General features: G+C 40.2%; 1 long non-coding RNA gene across 1 annotated transcript in view; it reads right to left on the reverse strand.

Moving 5' to 3' along the window:
• LOC134299996 (uncharacterized) overlaps positions 1–17155 on the reverse strand; it is a 37882-nt gene extending 20727 nt beyond the window's left edge. Inside the window, exons 1-2 of the long non-coding RNA XR_010007261.1 lie at positions 15416–17155; positions 11138–11210 (exon numbers count right to left, since the gene is read on the reverse strand). This is a non-coding gene — a long non-coding RNA (uncharacterized LOC134299996). The remainder of the gene's footprint in view (positions 1–11137; positions 11211–15415) is intronic.
• Between the last annotated feature and the right edge of the window lie 3145 nt (positions 17156–20300).

The raw sequence follows: 20300 nt of genomic DNA on the forward strand, positions 1-20300 counted from the left end.
GCCCACCAACCTTTAAAAAGTTTTCTAAGCGGAGACGGTTGAAGCCCAACAATTTCTTTCGTTTGAAAAATATATTTAAATAAGAAAATACAACCCAGGTGGAGGAAAAAGGGGGGGGTTAAAACAAAGAATTAAGATAAAAGATTTAAAGATTTAAAAGTACAGCAAATAGAAGCTACAGAGATCCCCTTCTTTCCCCCACCCCTGAAGCCCCACACGTACTCCCCAGCCAAACCCACCCCACCCCTTCAAAATTCCAAGCCCCCTTCCCTTCAAAGAAAGAATAAAAAATAGAAGCAAGGCAGCCAAGCTTGGGAAAACATTAAATACAAACAAATCTCTTTCCCCTGGTAACAAGGAAGGAAGACAAGGCAAGAGGCAAGGCAACAAGGCAGCAAGCAAGCACACTAGCACAGAGAGACTGAGTGAGCTGAGTGAGCAGCAGCAAGCCAGGCAGCCAGCCAGCACCAGCAAAGGACATATCCACAATGGGCACTTTGGGGATGGTTGCCCCATTAAATACCCTGGCAACATCACAGTTTCCTTGGCCACTAAATGGCCAAAAGATCCAGACATCACCTCCTTCTAATAGAAATATATATTCATAACCTGTTAAGATTATGATACCAATATGGCTAGATATTGGTGCAGAGCAGTAAAAACGCAGAAGACTAGGGGTTTATGTGAGCAGAGGCAAAAAGGAAATAAATAATAAGACAAAATAGCCAGCCTCCCTTTCCCTTTAAAAAGTCATGCGCATAAAATAAACATCAGAGACATCAAAATAAAATAGTAAAATATGTTTACTCACAATCTTGTATGATGATGGTCATACAGGTAAAAACATCTTAGTTCCAAAAGAAAAAACAGGTCAGGATACTATATATCTCTTAACAAACAGGAACATCAGCATGGCATGGCATGGTCAGGCAGGAGCGAAGAGAAAGAGACAGGAAGAGGCATATGTACATCACTTCCTGTGTGTCCCCAGAAAGGATACTCCCATTTCCCACATCACATGCAAAACCCCTAAATGGTGTCATCAACTTTGGAATGCAGCTTGGCTCAGGTTACTAAGCAACAAACATAACTAACTACATAAACCATCCCACATTGAAAATGCATGCATGATTGCTTAGATAACCCAAACCTTCTCTTCTAATGCATGCAGAAGAACTCCCTGGGCTACATGAGGAAAGCCATGTGGCCCAAACACCAAACAAAGAAACAGAAACCGTGCAACTTTCTCTTTCATTTCGCTTTTGGATTCATCCTAAAATGGGCTCTATCGTCCATCCGAATGGACGGTACGAAATAAATACCCGAATGAAACAAATGGAACAAATACCGTGCACACCTCTACTGCACATGTCTTTGATTTTAGTATTTTTAACATTTATACACCATTCTTCATTAAAAAAATAATAATTCCAAGATGGTTCACAGTAGCAGAGTGTGGATTTGTAATTTTTTTGTAAATCCATGCTGTGAACTGCATTCCCAAAGAGTACCATATCCAATATCTGGATGTGAAGCACATCCCCAAATTTGGCCTGCTAAAATATCCGAGACTTAAAGAGTCATCCAAGAGGTTATTATCATCATTACTGGGTAGCAGCAACGCTTAAGCTCAATCAAGAAGAACTGAGCATGCATTATTGGAGTCCTGGCTCCAGTGTGTCCTGAAGCCCATGCCTATATTCTTTTGATTACATTTCTGCTGCACAATGATCTATTGTCATAATGAGCCAGTTTGGCAAGGCAGGACCAAGGGAAGGGAAAAAAAATAGCAAAATGTTCATCACAGAAATCTTGAAGCTGCTTGCTTCTGAACTTACTAATGCTGCATTCTTGAAGCAATTAAGGTCTTCAACTCTACCGACTTAGCGAGAAGTCAGTCAGCAAATGTTAAACTAGCATGCATCTTACTCAAATTATTGTCCTACTCTATTTCAGTTGTATAATCATTTCTTCAGGGCAAGGAAAGCCACAGGCTCAATTAGCTAGATTAAGTTATAATTATTTTACAAAATCGTTCTCTCTCTGTTTTAATGACGTTGACTTACTAACCTACACAAGTCTTACATAGACAAAGGGAAAAGAAGATGATGCCTTCTATCAAGTTATTCTTGCTCCATCTAGTTTAGCACCATTGCACTAAGATGGGAGAGAATTTCATAGATGAAGTGGCAACCCCCACAGGATTTCTCTTGAAAACAAGGCTCCAATGAACATGCCCTAATATGTACAAAGGCAGACTCTCCTTTCTTGGGAGCACAGCCACGCTTTAAAACTAGAACCACACTTCTTGTTTTCAAAGAAAATTGTTTTTTCCACTAACCAAGCAAGGAGATGCAGTGAGTGGCAGAAACTTCGGCTGTTGGGTGAATGACAAGGATCAGAAAAATGTATGCAAACTGAACATTGCTCAATAATAATAAAATAATAATAATAATAATAATAATAATAATAATAATAATAATAATGCTGTGGTCAGCAAAGAATACACACAAAGGGTCAGAAAAATTCTCAAAAGCAAGCTCAATGGAGACAACACTATCAAGGCCATAAACACCTGGGCCATACCTGTCATAAGATATACTGCTGGCATCATAAACTGGACACAGGTGGAACTGGACAATTTGGACAGAAAAACAAGAAAACTCATGACCATTCATCATTTACTGCACCCCCGCAGTGATGTTGACCGGCTATATCTGCCTAGAAGATCAGGGGGCAGAGGACTCTTACATGTAAAACAAGCAGTCAAAGAAGAAGAACATGCCCTGGCAGAATATGTAAAGCAAAGTGAAGAACCTGCTTTGATTGAAGTCAAAAATCAGAAACTCCTCAAAGCACAGCAGACAAAGAATCAGTACAAGAAAACCACACTACAAACTAGCGCTGACAGCTGGCACAACAAAACATTGCATGGAAAGTTCCTTGACAAAATTGAAGGAAAAGCTGATAAGGAGAAGACCTGGCTCTGGCTCACGAATGGGACACTGAAGAAGGAGACAGAAGGCCTGATCCTTGCAGCCCAGGAGCAAGCCATCAGAACAAAGGCAATTAAGGCCAAGATAGAAAAATCAGCTGATGACCCAAAATGCAGACTGTGCAAGGAAACCAAGTAAACCATTGAGCATATCCTCAACTGCTGTAAGAAAATCACACAGACAGACTACAAACAGAGACACAACTATGTGAACCAAATGATTCATTGGAACTTATGCCTCAGGTACCACCTCCCAGCAGTAAAGAACTGGTGGGATCAGAAACCTGCAAAAGTATTGGAGAATGATCACGCAAAGATACTGTGGGACTTCCGAATCCAGACTGACAAAGTTCTGGAACACAACACACCAGACATCACAGTTGTAGAAAGTGTCTAGGACTGTGTGATGTATTTTCGGATGATGCGTGCAGATCTCAGTAGGGTGGCCTTTTGCAGTTGGCAGATCAAGATTTTGTTAATGTCTATTGTTTCCAAATGCCGGCTGAGATCTTTTGGCACGGCACCCAATGTGCCGATCACCACCAGGACCACCTGTACTGGTTTCTGCCAGAGTCTTTGCAGTTCAATCTTGAGGTCCTGATAGCGGCTGAGTTTTTCCTGTTGCGACTGTCACCTGGGATGGCAACATCAATGATCCAAACCTTTTTATTTTCCACAACTGTGATGTCTGGTGTGTTGTGTTCCAGAACTTTGTCAGTCTGGATTCGGACGTCCCACAGTATCTTTGCATGCTCATTTTCCAATACTTTTGCAGGTTTGTGATCCCACCAGTTTATTATTATTATTATTATTATTATTATTATTATTATTATTATTATTATTATTATATGTTAAATTGGGTTTTTTATGTTGGGATATGATGTTCAACTGATTTTGTATTGTGTACAGATGTATTTGTATTAGTTGTATATTTTGGAAGTTGCTTTGACCCATGGGAGAAAAGCAGGATATAAATGAATGAATGAATAAATAAATAAATAATTTTTGTAGGTATTTTGTGTTTGGTGGAAAAACCAAAGGTTTCCACCTCGTTCCTGGGTGAATCCTCGGATTCTAACTTTACCTTCCGGCTAACACAGAGTCATCTTTGGAGACATGTCAAATCTTGCAAATCATGAGTGCAAGAATCAGCACATCCTCACCAACTCTGTTATTTTCATTGCATAATGTATTGTATTGACACATTCCTCTAATACATGCATTTGGGGGAATTGCTGCAATAACTTTACATTATTATAGGAAAGACAGCAAGAGGGAATGGAATAGAATTGGTACAAGATTTTGACTGTGATTAAAGTTATATCTATGACCATATTCTTGCCAAGATTTGCTGTTTAGTAACCTGTTTTCAAGAGCAGTTCTGATTTCTCCCCTCCTCTGGCAGTTTCCATAGATCATTATGTAATTGTGCATGATTTTGTAATGACTACCTAAATGGTGGCCATCTAGCAATTTGGGAAATAAATGGAAAGTGTTCTTAGGGTTCTGTGGACTGTCATTATGGAGAGAGAAAGATGATTCATGAAATACCTCCAAAGTTGTAGAATGTTTAAAGAACACAAGAACAGACATTCTGGACCAGAATAACAACCCTGATGGTGCAGCGGGTTAAACTGTTGAGCTGCTGAACTAGCTGACCGAAAGGTCGGTGGTTCGAATCCAGGGAGTGGGGTGAGCTCCCGCTGTTAGCCCCAGCTTTTTCCAACCTAGCAGTCGAAAGCATGCAAATGTAAGTAGATGAATAGTACCGCTCCAGCAGGAAGGTAACAGCGCCCCATGCAGTTATGCTGGCCACATGACCTTTGAGGTGTCTATGGACAATGCCGGCTCTTCAGCTTAGAAAATAGAGATGAGCGCCAACCCCAAGTCAGACACAACTAGACTTAATTATTATTCGGGGAAAATCTTTACCTATAAGAAGCTGCTCTTTCACACTATACTATTTCATTGCTATGGTTCCTGTTATGGTTGAGCCTTATGGCTCCGATACTGGGAGACGAGGTCGTAAGACTCCTCGAGAGTCAGACTCTCTTGAGGAGCGCGAAAGGAAACGGCTCCGAGACTTATTTGCAGAACCAACAGACGAAGACTCCTTTGAGGGTTTTACCGAGAGAATGGAGGAAGAGATGGTTAGCTCAGAGGAGGATGACATGGAATGGACTCGTGTGAGGGAGGATTTGGGTGTCACCAGCAATGATAGCATGGGAGGCGACTGGCGGGTTGCAGGATCAGACCCGTGGACGGGCTGGAGGGATGGAACGGGATCCACAGCTGGGGATGCTGTGGGGCGTAGTCGAAGGTGTTTTAGCTCTGATGAGGATGATGATGATGAGGCACCTGGAATTAGGATAGCAGCTGATAGTGATGAGGAGTTATGAACTGGCATAAAATGGGGTTTAGAATCAATGGCTAATTGCGTTGGGCAAGGTAATCTGGACGAACGCTTGGGCTCTTGTTGGGGAAATTCCTGAAGACGGGTGTGATTCGTTTGCTGAATACGTAAGTTACCAAGGACACTGGGCATAGACGGCGGGAGGAACTGTGTGGGCTTTTGTTGTGCAACCTGTGTTTAATCTTGATAGCTTGGACCTCCGTCGTCTTTTTGACGGACATTAATTGCCTACTCTGGATTGACGCTGGACTGACTGACTGACTTCGACCTCGGACTATCCTTTCTGTGGCTATCGGTGGAACTGGTGAACTAAAGACGTCTGTACCTGGCTTTCGACCTTGGACCGGATTGGGACCCTGCTGACCGCTGCTATCCTGATTGATGTGTTTGGACCCGGAGTTCGCTCGTTGCACGGAGGAGTAACAACTTAGTTACTCAATCGTAGCTTTTGAGTAGCAGAGAGGAATCTGCTACCAGTTATTTGTGTTTCATTGAATCTTTGTTTATCAACTTTTGTTTGTTTAAAGTGCCAGGCTGAAGTAAGCATTTTTTGATTTAACCCGGATTAAACTCCTGTTTAATTCGGTTTATCTTTAGAACCGTTTTTTAGTTCCAGCAAAGTCTTTTTGTATCTTTTCACATCGAAGGCAAGTGTTTGCCTAGCCCTTTGTTTCTTACGGGCATTTTTGGTTCTGTAACTTTAATAAACTGTGTTGAACCTTATTTGGTGGCGTTCTGTCTGTGACAGTTCCCCTTTAATTGCTATGTTTTCATTCTATACTACCCTGGATTTGCAGTTTAAACCTAAACTGATGATCCCAGGAATATTAGTAGTTAAAGTGAAATTGTAACACTATAATTGTGTAGAAAAGAAAGGCACCAGCATACTGTTTTCCCACTGTAGTGATCCAGATGGCTATGAGTGGCCCACAAGAAGTATCCGGACTGCAATATGGCATCATTGCCATATATCCATGTTTAATGAGATAGAATTCCCTGTTCTAGTTCAAGAGCAAAGACTAGAATCCCGAACTTAAGTACTTCACCAACTACAAATCCTAGGATTTCATTGGACCAGCCATAGCAGGTAAAGTGTTATCAAACTGCTATAATTACATAGTATGAATGTTCCCCTGAATATGGACACAGTAACACTTGTGTTTCCAAACAACTTGACTTTGTTTCCTGTAATGATTTTGCTTATTGCATTATTCTATTTTATTTTGCTATCATATGACTTCTTTTCAGTCATGTCCATTGTATACTGCCCTGGTATTCAAGAAAGAGAAGTTTAAAAATATTTTTACTAACGTCAAACAAAATAAACAGTGTTGTGTTTTTTTGTAAATATACATTCAAAGCCTGTCCTTCCCAGTGTTATTTTCATGACTTGTGAGCTATGCTCAAAAACATAAAAATAGCATACCCTTTCTGTATTTTGAAATGCTACAGCTCAAGAAGGTTTCTGTGAAATGCTTTTCTTGGACACATGCATTGCCCTACATTACTTCTTGGTGCCTTGTTCCCAGCCCCATCTTTCCTCTCATGCACCTAGAACACAGCTTTCCACACTGTGTATCATGACACGTTAGTGTGTCGACTGCAGTGTGTAGGTGTGTCACACAAATGTAACACAAATGTAGTCAATCCACGTCATGTGAAGATTAGCTTTTCGGCTTTTACAATTCTCCAGAATCATTTTGTCAATTAATAACTCGTCTTTTGTGCCCCTGCTTTTCCGTTTGTTGCCTTTCTGTTCATCTGGCAAGATGTTTTTTTTTCTTCAAGATAGTTTTGAATTCTGTCAGCTATGATGCCAGTCAGTAGCTTAAACATAGTGGGCAGACACGTTATTGGCCTGTAGTTTCCTGGTGCTGCTCCTTTTGCTGGATCCTTTTGTATCAGGTATGTTCTTCCAGTTGTTAGCCATTCACTGATACTTCCTTTCTGCAGCATCTCATTGAATTGTTGGGCCATTTTTCCATGTAAACTAATCAGCTGTTTGAGCCAAAATCCATGAAGTTGATCACTACCAGGCGATGTCCAGTTTTTGACTTTTTGCGCTCATTTGCTGATCATTTCAGTTGTTATTTCCATCTGTTCCACTTTGTTCTGTGAGAATTTTCCTTCACACTCCTTTATCCACCCAGCGTTTTTGTTGTAGTTCTTATTATTTTCCCAAAGCTCTTTCCAGAACTTCGTTGTTGCAGTTTTCTCTGGGACTGTGTGATGTTTTCTCTAGGACTGTGTGATGTATTTTTGGATGATGCACGCAGATCCCAGCAGGGTGGCCTTTTGCAGTTGGCAAATTGTAATTTTGTCAATGTCTATTGTTTCCAAATGCCGGCTGAGATTTTTGGACCACCTGCACTGGTTTCTGCCAGAGTCTTTGAAGTTCAATCTTGAGGTCCTGATAGTGGCTGAGTTTTTCCTGTTGTTTTTCGTCAATGCGACTGTCACCTGGGATGGCAACATCAATGATCCAAACCTTTTTCTTTTCCACAACTGTGATGTCTGGTGTGTTGTGTTCCAGAACTTTGTCAGTCTGGATTCAGAAGTCCCACAGTATTTTTGCATGTTCATTTTCCAATACTTTTGCAGGTTTGTGATCCCACCAGTTCTTTGCTGCTGGAAGGTGGTACTTGAGGCATAAGTTCCAATGAATCATTTGGGCCACATAGTTGTGCCTCTGTTTGTAGTCTGTCTGTGCAATTTTCTTACAGCAGCTGAAGAGATGATCGGTTTCCTTGCACAGTCTGCATTTTGGGTCATCAGCTGATTTTTCAATCTTGGCCTTAATTGCATTTGTTCTGATGGCTTGCTCCTGGGCTGCAAGGATCAGGCATTATTATTATTATGATGATGATGATTATTATTCTAATTGAGCCATTGTGACATGTCACTTTCCTTATATAATAACAGAGTTCCAGCAACCATATCCCCTATCTATTTACCCCTAGCAAAATTAATGGCTGAATAAATACGATTGCTTCTGTCCCTCAGGTGGAGAAACGCCATCCAAGAAATATTACAAGTTAGTGTGTTATTAACCCAACTAAGAATTATCGCAGTGCTAAGTCATGTAAGCACTCATGTCAGAAATTCCTGTCAGTTCTCACATTTTCACCAACCAGGAGGATGTTATGATAGCAAAAAATCACAAAACTGTTTTGAGTGCAGGAGGTGTTCTGGTGCTCTTTTTCTTGTCAGCTGTGAAACATTCCAGGCCCATATCTATAACAAGCAGGTATGACACCACTTGGGATGCAGACCACTGCTGCCAGAATTCCTGTTCGAAGTGTTTACACAGCCATACCCTCTCAAATACCAAATTGCATAAACAAGATTGTGGAACGCTAGGGAGAAAGAAGTGCTTGGCTTGAGCAAAGACAGATGTCACATTCCTTGCTGGAGTCGCAGGGGATGCTTACTTTGCATTGTCAATCCAGCCAAAGATTCCTCAGTTCTTTTTGGCATTTGTGAATTTTTGCTCTGCTCTCCTTGAGAGCCATCTCTGCAGATATCTGGGATGACTACAAATAAGCAGCTTTACAATGGGTTTTGCAGCTATTACATTTTATACTATTGAGTGGGAGAAAAAGCCAGTTTGGTGTCTGAATATCCTTATCCAAATAATATGCCACCCTATTTTAATTGCTGGTCAGAGAGCCTGTGTTAATGAATAGAGGCTAATGGTAAGGGGTAATCAAGGAAAGAGGAAAAACTGACTCAAGTGAGATTTATTTATTTGCTTGCTTACTTTATTTGCTTTATTTATACCCTGTTTTTCCCACCATGGAGACTCAAGGTGATGAACAACCATACACCATTTAAAACAATTTTTTTAAATGAATAATACTATGTGGGTTAGGTTAAAATATAGTTAAAATATAATAGAGGTATCTGTCTTCATATAACCAAGCTTTTTCATGCATTTGAAGCGTGGAGCTTTGGAGTTCTTAATCTTTACTGATCTGCCCAACTTTTCCTCCTCTGTAAAACTTTGTAGATTTTTTTTAAAAAAAGCAATGGTTCCCAAACTGTTGGCCATGGCCCACTGGTGGACCACGAGACCTAAAATAAGGTCCGCAAGACATGCGGAGAAAATTGGTGCCAGAGCCTGTTTCTGGGGTTATTTGGGCACTGATTCAGAAAATGGCATTGGATAGACCACATCAGCTCTAAATTATTAAATATGGTTTTCTATGGGTGAACAGATGGCAACTACTGGATGACATATGTTCTGTATCAGAAACTAGAGCTGATGTGGTCTGTCCAATACAATTTTCTGAATCAGCACCTCAACTAACCAAACCAAATTTAAAGTTGACCAAAACCGGATTTGTAACCCTTTTGGTACTAATGTTGGAAAGTGGTCTTTGGTCAATGTCGTCCCCGGTCAAAGTGGTTCCTGGTCAAAAATAAAAGGTTAGGAACTACTGTTTTAAAGGAAGGTGACTATGTTGTTCTATAAAAACAATATGAACTTCCATTATTGTGGAACAGTAGTTGGTCATAATAGAGATATCACTTGCTTGTGAATTAGGTTGTGGGGGGTTCTTATTTCTGGGTTTCATGCACATGTTTTGGAAAATACCATGTTTGGGGCAGAATCTATTCCTGAAAAAATAAGGGTTTTTTTTTAAATGCCAAAGAAGATATTGTACTATATGTTACATAATTTTATCCTTTTGGGATTCTTTAATTCGGTCCCCCCCCCTGCAAAAATTAATTTGTAATTTTGCTTATTAAGGACTGTGTTATTTCTTTTCAAAGAGTTAGCCATGTTAATTTCTCACAGCATACGAAGGGAGAAGTGTGAAGGGGGGAAGAGGATTGTAGCAGCAACTTTGAATTTAACTGGATTTTATTTTAGGTGGACCTTTTATGGCTCTAAACCCACTTCTTCAGATGCAGTACAGTGATATTAAGGCCTCGGGTGTAACACATACTTATAAAGTTTTGGATTGGAACAGAGCGTAATAGCATCCAGAAAGATCCAAATCATATTCCTTGCCTTAAATTTTCTTTCTATTTCTGCTGTATCACATAACAGGACCACATGTTTCACTTGAGATAGTGGACAGTTTTCTGGGTTGCAACCAGCTTTATCTCAAACAGGCATCATCAGATGCAGTCCAAATCCTGCACTCTAACTAGTGATTCACCAAGCGTTCATTTTCTATCTTGGTTTGATCATGAACTCATGGCTAGCATCTCCTACCTGCACTCCCAATCTTTTTTATAGCTCACTAACCTAATGAAGGCTATTACAGGCAAAGATGAAGTACTCTGGCCACATAATGAAAAGACAGGAAATCTTGGAGAAGAGAATGATTCTGGGGAAAATAGAAGGAAAAAGGAAGAGGGGCCGACCAAGGGCAAGATGGATGGATGGTATCCTTGAAGTGACTAGCTTGACCTTGAAGGAGTTGGGGGTGGTGATGGCTGATAGGGAGCTCTGGCATGGGCTGATCCATGAGATCATGAAAAGTTAGAAGTGACTGAACGAATAAACAACAAACTAGCCTAATGAAGAATTCTGCATGATACTGCAGAAGTGTAGTAGGTCCTAAGGTACAGCACACCTATAGGTTGTATTAAGGCCCACGCTGCATGATAAAAATCCACAAAAGATCTTATGACACCTTCATCAAATGTATGTGATAGTAGCCTTAAGCTTTGTTCACTCATTGCTTCTCTCTTTCTTGTTTAATCGTAATTCTTACCTGGAGAGGGACAAGTCTGAACAGGAGAGCTTGCCCTAGAAGTGGATCCTCTCCACGCAATGAAGAACAACATCTTCGCATCCAGAGGAGGAGGGGAAGAAGAAGAGGAGAAGGAGGAGATCATACAGTGAAGAAACAATTTCAAGAGTAGTCATATTGGCCATGCAACATAATACAACAAAATCCACAAAAAAGTAATACAACAAAAATATGCAAAATACATCATGCAAGCAATTGAAGCTTCACTGGGAAAAGATACTAAAGTCTTACAGAAGACCAAAAATAGCATTCACAGATCTATATTTTTATTAGATGTTGAATTGCAGTCAGTTTGGAGGAGGGATTTCAATGCAGGCAGAGGCCACTCCTCTTCTGGGCCATGTGAGACCTGGGACAAAGGGCAGTCAAATTTAAATTCTATTAGCAGCAGTACAGTAAATTCTATTGGGATCCAGGATGTCTTTTTTCAAATTGAGCTAGGTACATCTGCCTGTTTATATGAGGGTGGGTCAAAAAGTTTTGTCTCCCATGTCATAAAAACATTATGAATGAACATATAACAGCAGAAGCTGCTACAGATCATAGCCTGAACTATCCTTACACAAAACTACCATTCAACATAGTCACCATCAGTTTGTACAAATTCATGCCATCATGTAACCTAGGCATCAAAACCTTTTTGGAAAAATTCAGGGTTTTGCTTCGTGATCCATGATTTTAAAGCTGTTTTGATGTCATTCAAGTCCTTGAATCTGAAATCACGTACGTTGTCTTTTTGGACCTCTGAAAGACAACCTAAACGGTTTCAGATTCAAGGACTTGAATGATGTTAAAACAGCTTTAAAATGATGGGTCACGAAGCAAAACCCTGAATTTTTCCAAAATGATTTTGATGCCCGGGTTAAACGATGGCACGGATGTGTACAAATTGACGGCTAGCATGTTGCACAGTAGTTTTGCGTAGAGCAATGTGGTCCAACCCACGGGCTGCGGGCCACATGCAGCCCACCAATTCATTTTTGTTGGCCCTTGCCCTTCTTACTGGAAAAATATTTTAATTTAACATTTGGAAAAAATAGTTTACCCTTCTTACTGCTTTAAGTTTTTAAGAAGCGGCCATATAACGGCCATATTAAAGCCTCACATTCCTATACCAAAGTTTGATTGGCCCTTGGGTAACTATGACTAAACAGTCCCCTAAATAACCTGGCCCCGATTAGAACTTGAAATCTGTCCTTACACTTTACTATTGCCCTCTATCCAAAGATATTATTCCCCATCTTATATTGCTCACCCCTACTCATCGAACTTACGCACTTTTTCCATTAGCCCTATTTTCAAAGGTGAGTTGCGCCAGCCCGCCCATCCGTGCCTAGAAATGGACTTTATCACAGGCTCATTGATTGTTGGTTCGAGATTGTTTTTATTCTATCACAACTGCTATGTTGCTATAATTGTTGTTTTATTCTCCTTTATGATACTATGTATGTATTTTAATGTGATTATATTTTATGATATTGACCGGGCTCGTCCCCATGTAAGCTGCTCCGAGTCCCCTGGGGATATGGAGACAGGGTACAAAAATTAAGTTATATTATTATTATTATTATTATTATTATTATTATTATTATTATTGTTATAGTTTGCTTAAGTAAGCTGTTCCATAGGTCAAATAAGCAGCTATCCACTGTGGAAACTGGATTATTATGACATAAAATTTTGTAAAGTTTTGTATATGCAAAACTCAGCACATTTGGAAAGATCCACAATTTGCTGTTCAGAAACATATGGTTCTTAGTAACAACTTTCAGGGAGGTTGTGGATTTTTCCTGAACATGGAATTCAAGATTTGGCCCAAGTGAGACTGGCACGAGTTGCTTTGCTCTCCAACATTGTCTATTAGGCATGTCCGATCGATGAAAAAAAGTTTCAGTTCTCGTTTCTAAAGTAGGGGGCGCTGGCGCTTCGATATAGAAAGTATTTCCAATTTTTTCACCCAAAAATTTCGGATATTTCTGAAAATTCGTAATGATTTTAAATGTTTCTAAAATGGCAGACGCGCATGCGCAATCGCCAAAAAAAAAAAGGAACCCGGGGGGGGGGGACTTTTACAAGGCTCTCCTGCGCTCATTTCTTGAGCTATCCTCATCAAATTTGCAATGCCCTTGCAAGTTGTGCAAAGATACTTTGAAAACTAGACATTCCCTTGCTATATTTGTAAGCAAGAAGGACACTAGAAATCAATGGTGTCTCTGGCTATATAATCCCACAAGCCTCAACCCAATGCCTTCAATTAGAAATTACATTGCTGGTTGCACTGTGAGACAATGTCTCGGAATGTGTATCAAAAAGCAAGAACAATCCGAAATAAATCCGATATACGATTCAAAACGATTTTTTGGACATGTCTATTGTCTATCTTTCCCTTTCCCTCCTTTCTCTTTCTTCTTCTGTACTATCTGTAGGATCTGTTGCCTTGAATCTACTCAGTTTTCTACTCCAGGGAAATCTATTTTACAAAGAAAGAAATACTATACCATAGGAGAGCATGATTTGTCATGCAATGAGTGGATTCCATTTAATGAAGGGTTAGTGAGCAAACTCAAACAGCAAGTCTGTCCTCATTATTTTTATGCAGCCGGTGTAAAATGTTTGGACCATATCTTGTATAACTAGGCTCGAGGATGGATTTGGCATCTTTCATGGCACAGCCCCCAAATGAGTGAGATGGTTTAGTTGGCACCGCTGCCAGCGCGTGTCTTGCAGTGCGGATAATGGTAGCAATTAACTTGGCAAGACAGAACAGAATTAAATTGGTAGCAAAACTGAATTGTCTCCTGGCCAAATATGGGGTGAGGAGTGACCTCACACTGTGATGTAAAACATCTGCCATAGAATTAGGTGATTATACGTGTTTTTCTTAGGAGGTGTATCCTTGCTTGGGGGAAAGAATGAAAATGCCCACTTATTGAAAACCAAATATTTCTTCTGCCACTCTGGGAGAGTGAAACTAATATTTATTTTGACATTGCCAGCCTTGTCATTTAAACAGTTTGGCGTTGATTTGTTAAAGGCAAAACTCACTTTTAGATGCTTAGCACTTACTAGATGCTAATGGAAGATAACTATAGACTCTTGCTATCAATCGAAATAGTTATTTGCCTTGTGTTATTTTAAAGACTATTAAATGTGCTGTTATAGGACCATTTCTGGAGCCCCCGATGGCGCAGTGGGTTAAACCGGTGAGCTGCTGAACTTGTTGACTGAAAGGTTGGTCGTTCCAATCCGGGGAACGGAGTGAGCTCCCGCTGTTAGCTCCACCTTCTGCCAACCTAGCAGTTCAAAAACGTGCAAATGTGAGTAGATCAATACGTACCGCTTCTGTGGGAAAGTAATGGCATTCCATGCAGTCATGCCAGCCACATGACCTAGGAGGTGTCTAAAGACAACTCTTCGACTTAGAAATAGAGATGAGCACTAACCCACAGAGTCGGACACAACTGGACTTAATGTCAGGGGAAACCTTGACCTTTACTAGGACCATTTCTAGTCTAAACTATGGATCTTCCATTGACTTTGACCCAGAGTTTGGAAAAGATACCATTCTGGATTACAATCCCAGAGCACTCTGGGACAAAAGATATCGAAGCACTGTCCTATTCAGCTCCACAGTTGCCTTACTGTATGTATCCAGATTTTTTTTTAATCAATGTTTTCTATGAAGTGGTACAGTAGTGTATTTTTAACTGCATGTGTTTCTGTAGTTATAACATCAAAATGCAGACAGCTGTGTTGACCTATATTAATAGATCAGTTCTGACAATTTTCATCTACACTTGAAGCAAATATTTTGTAAATTTAATGAATTTTAACTGCTGATCCAAGACTAAAATATCTCAAAATACATAGTATTACAATAGGGATTACTCAGTACAGTGTGCTGTTAATGGGGAAATCAGTTTTCCCTCCAGTTAATATGGGGATTTAGGGGGTGATGCAGCGGGTTAAACTGCTAAGCTGCAGATCTTGCTGACTGGAAGATTGGCAGTTCGAATCCACAGGACTGGGTGAGCTCCCTTTGTTAGCCTCAGCTTCTGCCAACATGCAAATGTGAGTAGATCAATAGGTACCACTTCAGCAGGAAGATAATGGTACTCCATGCAGTCATGCCGGCCACATGATCTTGGACAACGCCGGCTCTTTGACATAGAAATGGAGATGAGCACCAACCCCCAGAGTCAGACTCAACTAGACTTCATAGCAAGGGAAAACTCTTACCTTTACTAATGTGGAGATTGCAGCTAAAATCCAAGAGAACAGATAGCAAATGCTATCCTACGACCAGCTCACAGGCTCTACATAATTCTTAGTTAGCTATAGATGTTTTTTCCTTGCTTCACCAAAGCCACCCTGTGGAGATAACTACACATCCCCTTTTGTTATCTAGGCAGTTGTGCTGTTCAGAGTGTCTGTATCAATCAAACACATACAACCATGCCAAGGGCTTTTGCAAGGTTCCAAAAATAAGCAACGGATGCAACTGTTCTTCTTAATGGCAATGCATATTTTATCAACATATGGAATAGCAAACCCTCTTTACTTGGCAGAGGTAAATCACATTGGCCAGTAAATCTGGTGGATACGATCAGACTTTCTTCACTTGCAGTCTTGATAAGTGTCAACTTGACAATTTTGCATAGCCGGTGACACACACTAGACACTGAGGTGTTATTTTAAACCTTTCCAAGTTCTTGCCTGAACACAGATAAGGCTAAAGCTGGAAGTGAGCATGCCATGCGCTCAATGTCTCTAAAGATCTGGACAAAAGTTAAATCTTCACATCTTGTGTTCAAAGACCTTCCAGGGACTCTGTAACTTCATTCAGCTCAATGCATTCATCAAAGTCCCCATGAACATTGCTACGGCTGAGTTCCAACTCATAGAAATGTTATAACCATGTCCATCCAGATGCAATTAACAAAACTATCTCCAGATGTGTTGTTGAAGGCTTTCATGGTCAGAATCACTGGATTGCGGTGAGTTTTCCAGGCTCTATGGCCATATTCCAAAAGCATTCTCTCCTGACATTTCACCCACATCTATGCCAGGCATCCTCTGAGAGCAATAAACAAAGAACAACACTCTGAAAACAGGGGAATTCCAGACTGGAAACAATCAGGGCCAGCTAACAGGCTTTTCAATGCTAATCAAGGTGATTAATTGCAACATTCACACTTGCCCAACAGACAAGAATTCTTTCTCCCACCTCATTGACCTAGTTTCCAATATACCTCACAACCTCTGCCGTAGATGTGTGTGAAACATCCGGAGAGAATGCTTCTGGAACATGGCCATACAGCCTGGAAAAATCACAGCACCCATCTGTAGATCTTTGTGTTAAGTATATGAATATCTAAGTTGGTGTAGTGGTTTTCAGGGTTCAAATCCCTGTCTGGCCATGGAAACCTACTGAATCACAGTCTCTCAGCCTCAAAAAAAGGCAAAGGCAAACTCTCAGTGAACAAATCTCCGCCTCCCAAACCTCTATGATAGTGTCGTCATAGATAGAAAATGACTTGAAAGCACATAACAAAGTTACATCCAGGGGTAAAATTCATAGGGTTATCCTGTCCCTATCCCCAGTTTTAGCCCTATACATGTTCAGGTGAATGCTCAATATTTAAAAATTATCATTTGATATCGTTAATAGTACATCCACTTGAATGTAAGGAGTTATTTTAGGCCACTCCAGGCGTTTACAAGGCTAAAACTGGGGAAAACATGGGAAGATATCTTACTGAGGTCACAAATGCCCAAACAGGTCTCTATGAAATCATGACTAAGAAGTCTCTGGCTACTTCATTCACACTTGCTAGAAAGGCTGGAGGCCCTTGGATGTTGTCCTTGGCATTATAAGCCTTGACATGAGAAATCTGATCCATCTATTAAAAAGAAACTTGTAGGCAGAGGAAGCTCTGCAGTGAGGCGTGTTGCATGAATGGAAAACTATCACCAATGGTAGCATCTTGCTACCAATGGTAGCAAGCTGCAAGCCCCATATTAAATCTCCCTGGAGTCATTCTATGATGAAGCATAGCGAAAATCCCTCCCTTTGTGATCAACAGGTTCCACTGTCACAAATAGAAGTCAACAGAACCACAAAATTGTAACTTTAGAGGACCATTTGGGTTCATATTAAAACCAGAATTTGGAATGTTCCTTTTTGTGGAGGCAAGTGAAAGAATCTCCAAAATATCTCCCATGGCTGAAGAAATGCATCAAAATGGATCATTTTGCCCAGGTACACAAGCATGCTGAAAAATTGACAAGTCCCATCTGGGGAATGTGAAATGTGCTGATCTTTCTTTTTCTTAATGGGCAGCATCCTTGCAATGAAGAGGCTATCTTATATTAACAAAATCTGGGGCTGGGCAGGAAGAAAGGAGTTGTTGCCCTTGGATTTAATGGAGATGTTTATGCATACAGCTGTGTATTACTTCTGCAAATGACAAACAATGATGACAACAGAGATGTGAATGAGAGAGAAGGGAGAAGGGGGAAGAAGAATATTTTTGCATATATAAATGCAAATACATGGGTTCATGCTACCACAACTTGAGAGAGAGCTAGAGAGGGTTTTGTGTGTTATTTTCTGTCCAAAATCTGCTACTGGAGAGGACGAGAGTCTGGAAAGAGCACATGGTTTGATGAAATGTGGGGTGGATTATGCATGATTTGTACACCACTAGTACCATTCACCAAAGGTCATTTTCCTACATTTGACTGAAACACACCTTTAGGTCAATGTTTTCCTCTGACATTAAGTCCAGTCGTGTCCGAACTCTGGGGTTGGTGTTCATCTCCATTTCTAAGCCGAAGAGCCGGTATTGTCCATAGACACCTCCAAGGTCATGTGGCCGGCATGACTGCATGGAACGCCGTTACCTTCCCACCGTGTGGTACCTATTGATCTACTCACATTTTCATGTTTTCAAATTGCTAGGTTGGCAGAAGCTGGGGCTAACAGCGGGAGCTCACCCCACTCCCCAGATTCAAACCACCGACCTTTTGGTCAGCAAGTTCAGCAGCTCAGCAGTTTACCTCGCTGCACCACATCACTAGTACCAGTCAGCAAAGGTCATTTTCCTATATTCAACTGAAACACACCTTTGGGAGATTCTTAATTTAGAATGGGTCAAGCAACACCACTCAGTTTTCAATCTAAAAATCCAGGCAATTTATAGTTGCAAGTACATTACTAAGAGCTGGAAGATAAGTGGTGTCTCAAACTCACAAGATCTCTGCTTTGAAGAAAAAAAATCAAGGCAATGCCATCCCAGCCATTTGCGAAAGTTACCACCCCTTGATTTAGTTGCTTAACCTTGTGATGAGAATGAGACGTTTACAGAGCAGGAAGATTCCAGTCCCAGCTTCTGCATTTGAAGATGGATAGCTCATTGTTATTTCTAATCTGGAAAAGAACAAAAGCATGCAACAAAATAGCCAGGGTGCATATACACAGGGTGACTTTGCTATCTCTTAGTCAGTAAAGGATTTCCTAGAAACTATTGTGAACTGAGTGAATGTCTTTTTTGCTAATGGGTGACAATGTGTCTTTCAGTAACTAGATAAATCGTAATGACAACAGAGGAATGTACAGTCTTTGCAATGGGTTCCTGTAACCAGGCCTTCTCTACCCTACTAATCTGTTGATATACAGAAAGTCTCCATGTTACAAACAAGATAGGTCCTGTAGGATTGTTCTTATGTTGAATTTGCTTGTAAGTTGGTATAGATACATTTTTAGTGTAACTCCAACCAAAAATATAATACATATACAATAGAGTCTTACTTATCCAAGCTAAACAGGCCAGCAGAACCTTGGATAAGCGAATATCTTGGATAATAAGGAGAGATTAAGGAAAAGCCTATTAAACATCAAATTAAGTTATGATTTTACAAATGAAGCACCAAAACATCATGTTATACAACAAATTTGACAGAAAAGGTAGTTCAATACGCAGTAACGTTATGTTGTAATTACTGTATTTACGAATTTAGCACCAAAATATCATGATATATTGAAAACATTTACTGCAAAAATGGCTTGGATAATCGAGAAACTTGGATAAGCGAGGCTTGGATAAGTGAGACTCTACTGTATATATTAGTGTTGGATAGCATAGGGAAGGGTCAACATTCCTGTGGTGTTTGTTTTGCTGTCTGTGCCCCTGTTTAGAAGATTTCGCCTCGTTTTCTGTCCCTGTGAGACTTGGATTTTGAAAAAAAATGGCTTGTTGTAGAAACAAGGATTGGTGAAAAAGCTTTGGTGGAGACACCTTTTTTCCATGATAACTCTTTCAGGTGTGAATTTCCCTTCCGAGGGGTAGACTTCTCTCACTTTCCATTGTGTCACCCCCGTTTGTAACTACAGTAGAGTCTCACTTATCCAACACTTGCTTATCCAACGTTCTGGATTATCCAACGCATTTTTGTAGTCAATGTTTTCAATACATCGTGATATTTTGGTGCTAAATTCGTAAATACAGTAATTACTACATAGCACTACTGTGTATTGAACTACTTTTTCTGTCAAATTTGTTGTGTTTTGGTGCTTAATTTGTAAAATCATAACCTAATTTGATGTTTAATAGGCTTTTCCTTAATCCCTCCTTATTATCCAACATACTCGCTTATCCAACATTCTGCCGGCCCGTTTATGTTGGATAAGTGAGACTCTACTGTATAAGTCATTTGTAAGTGTTATGTTTGTAACCCAGGAACTGCATGTATTGGGTTACAACCACTTGCTTGCAGGGGTGATGGGAACCATAGGCATCTAGAGTTCACAAGAATTGTAAAGGATGTCTACCACTTTCAGCGACACAGTGTTTGCCTTCACTTCTTCATACCACAATTTCTGAAAAATGTTTTCACTGAGATCTCTGGGCATGATAGACAAATCATACACTAATGCATTTGTGACTGATTACTATAGAATATTCAGTATACTTTGATACTCTGAGCTGTGTGGAGATGCAGGTAAGAAATAAAATTATTATTATTGCTATTATTAATCTTCATACAGTGAAGATACTTTACTCACATATTTGCTGACACGTGATGGACTGACCTCCATTTATTTATTTGTTTGTTTGTTTAA

This window comes from Anolis carolinensis, chromosome 6 (assembly GCF_035594765.1).
Source record: "Anolis carolinensis isolate JA03-04 chromosome 6, rAnoCar3.1.pri, whole genome shotgun sequence".
NCBI classification, from domain to species: domain Eukaryota; kingdom Metazoa; phylum Chordata; class Lepidosauria; order Squamata; family Dactyloidae; genus Anolis; species Anolis carolinensis.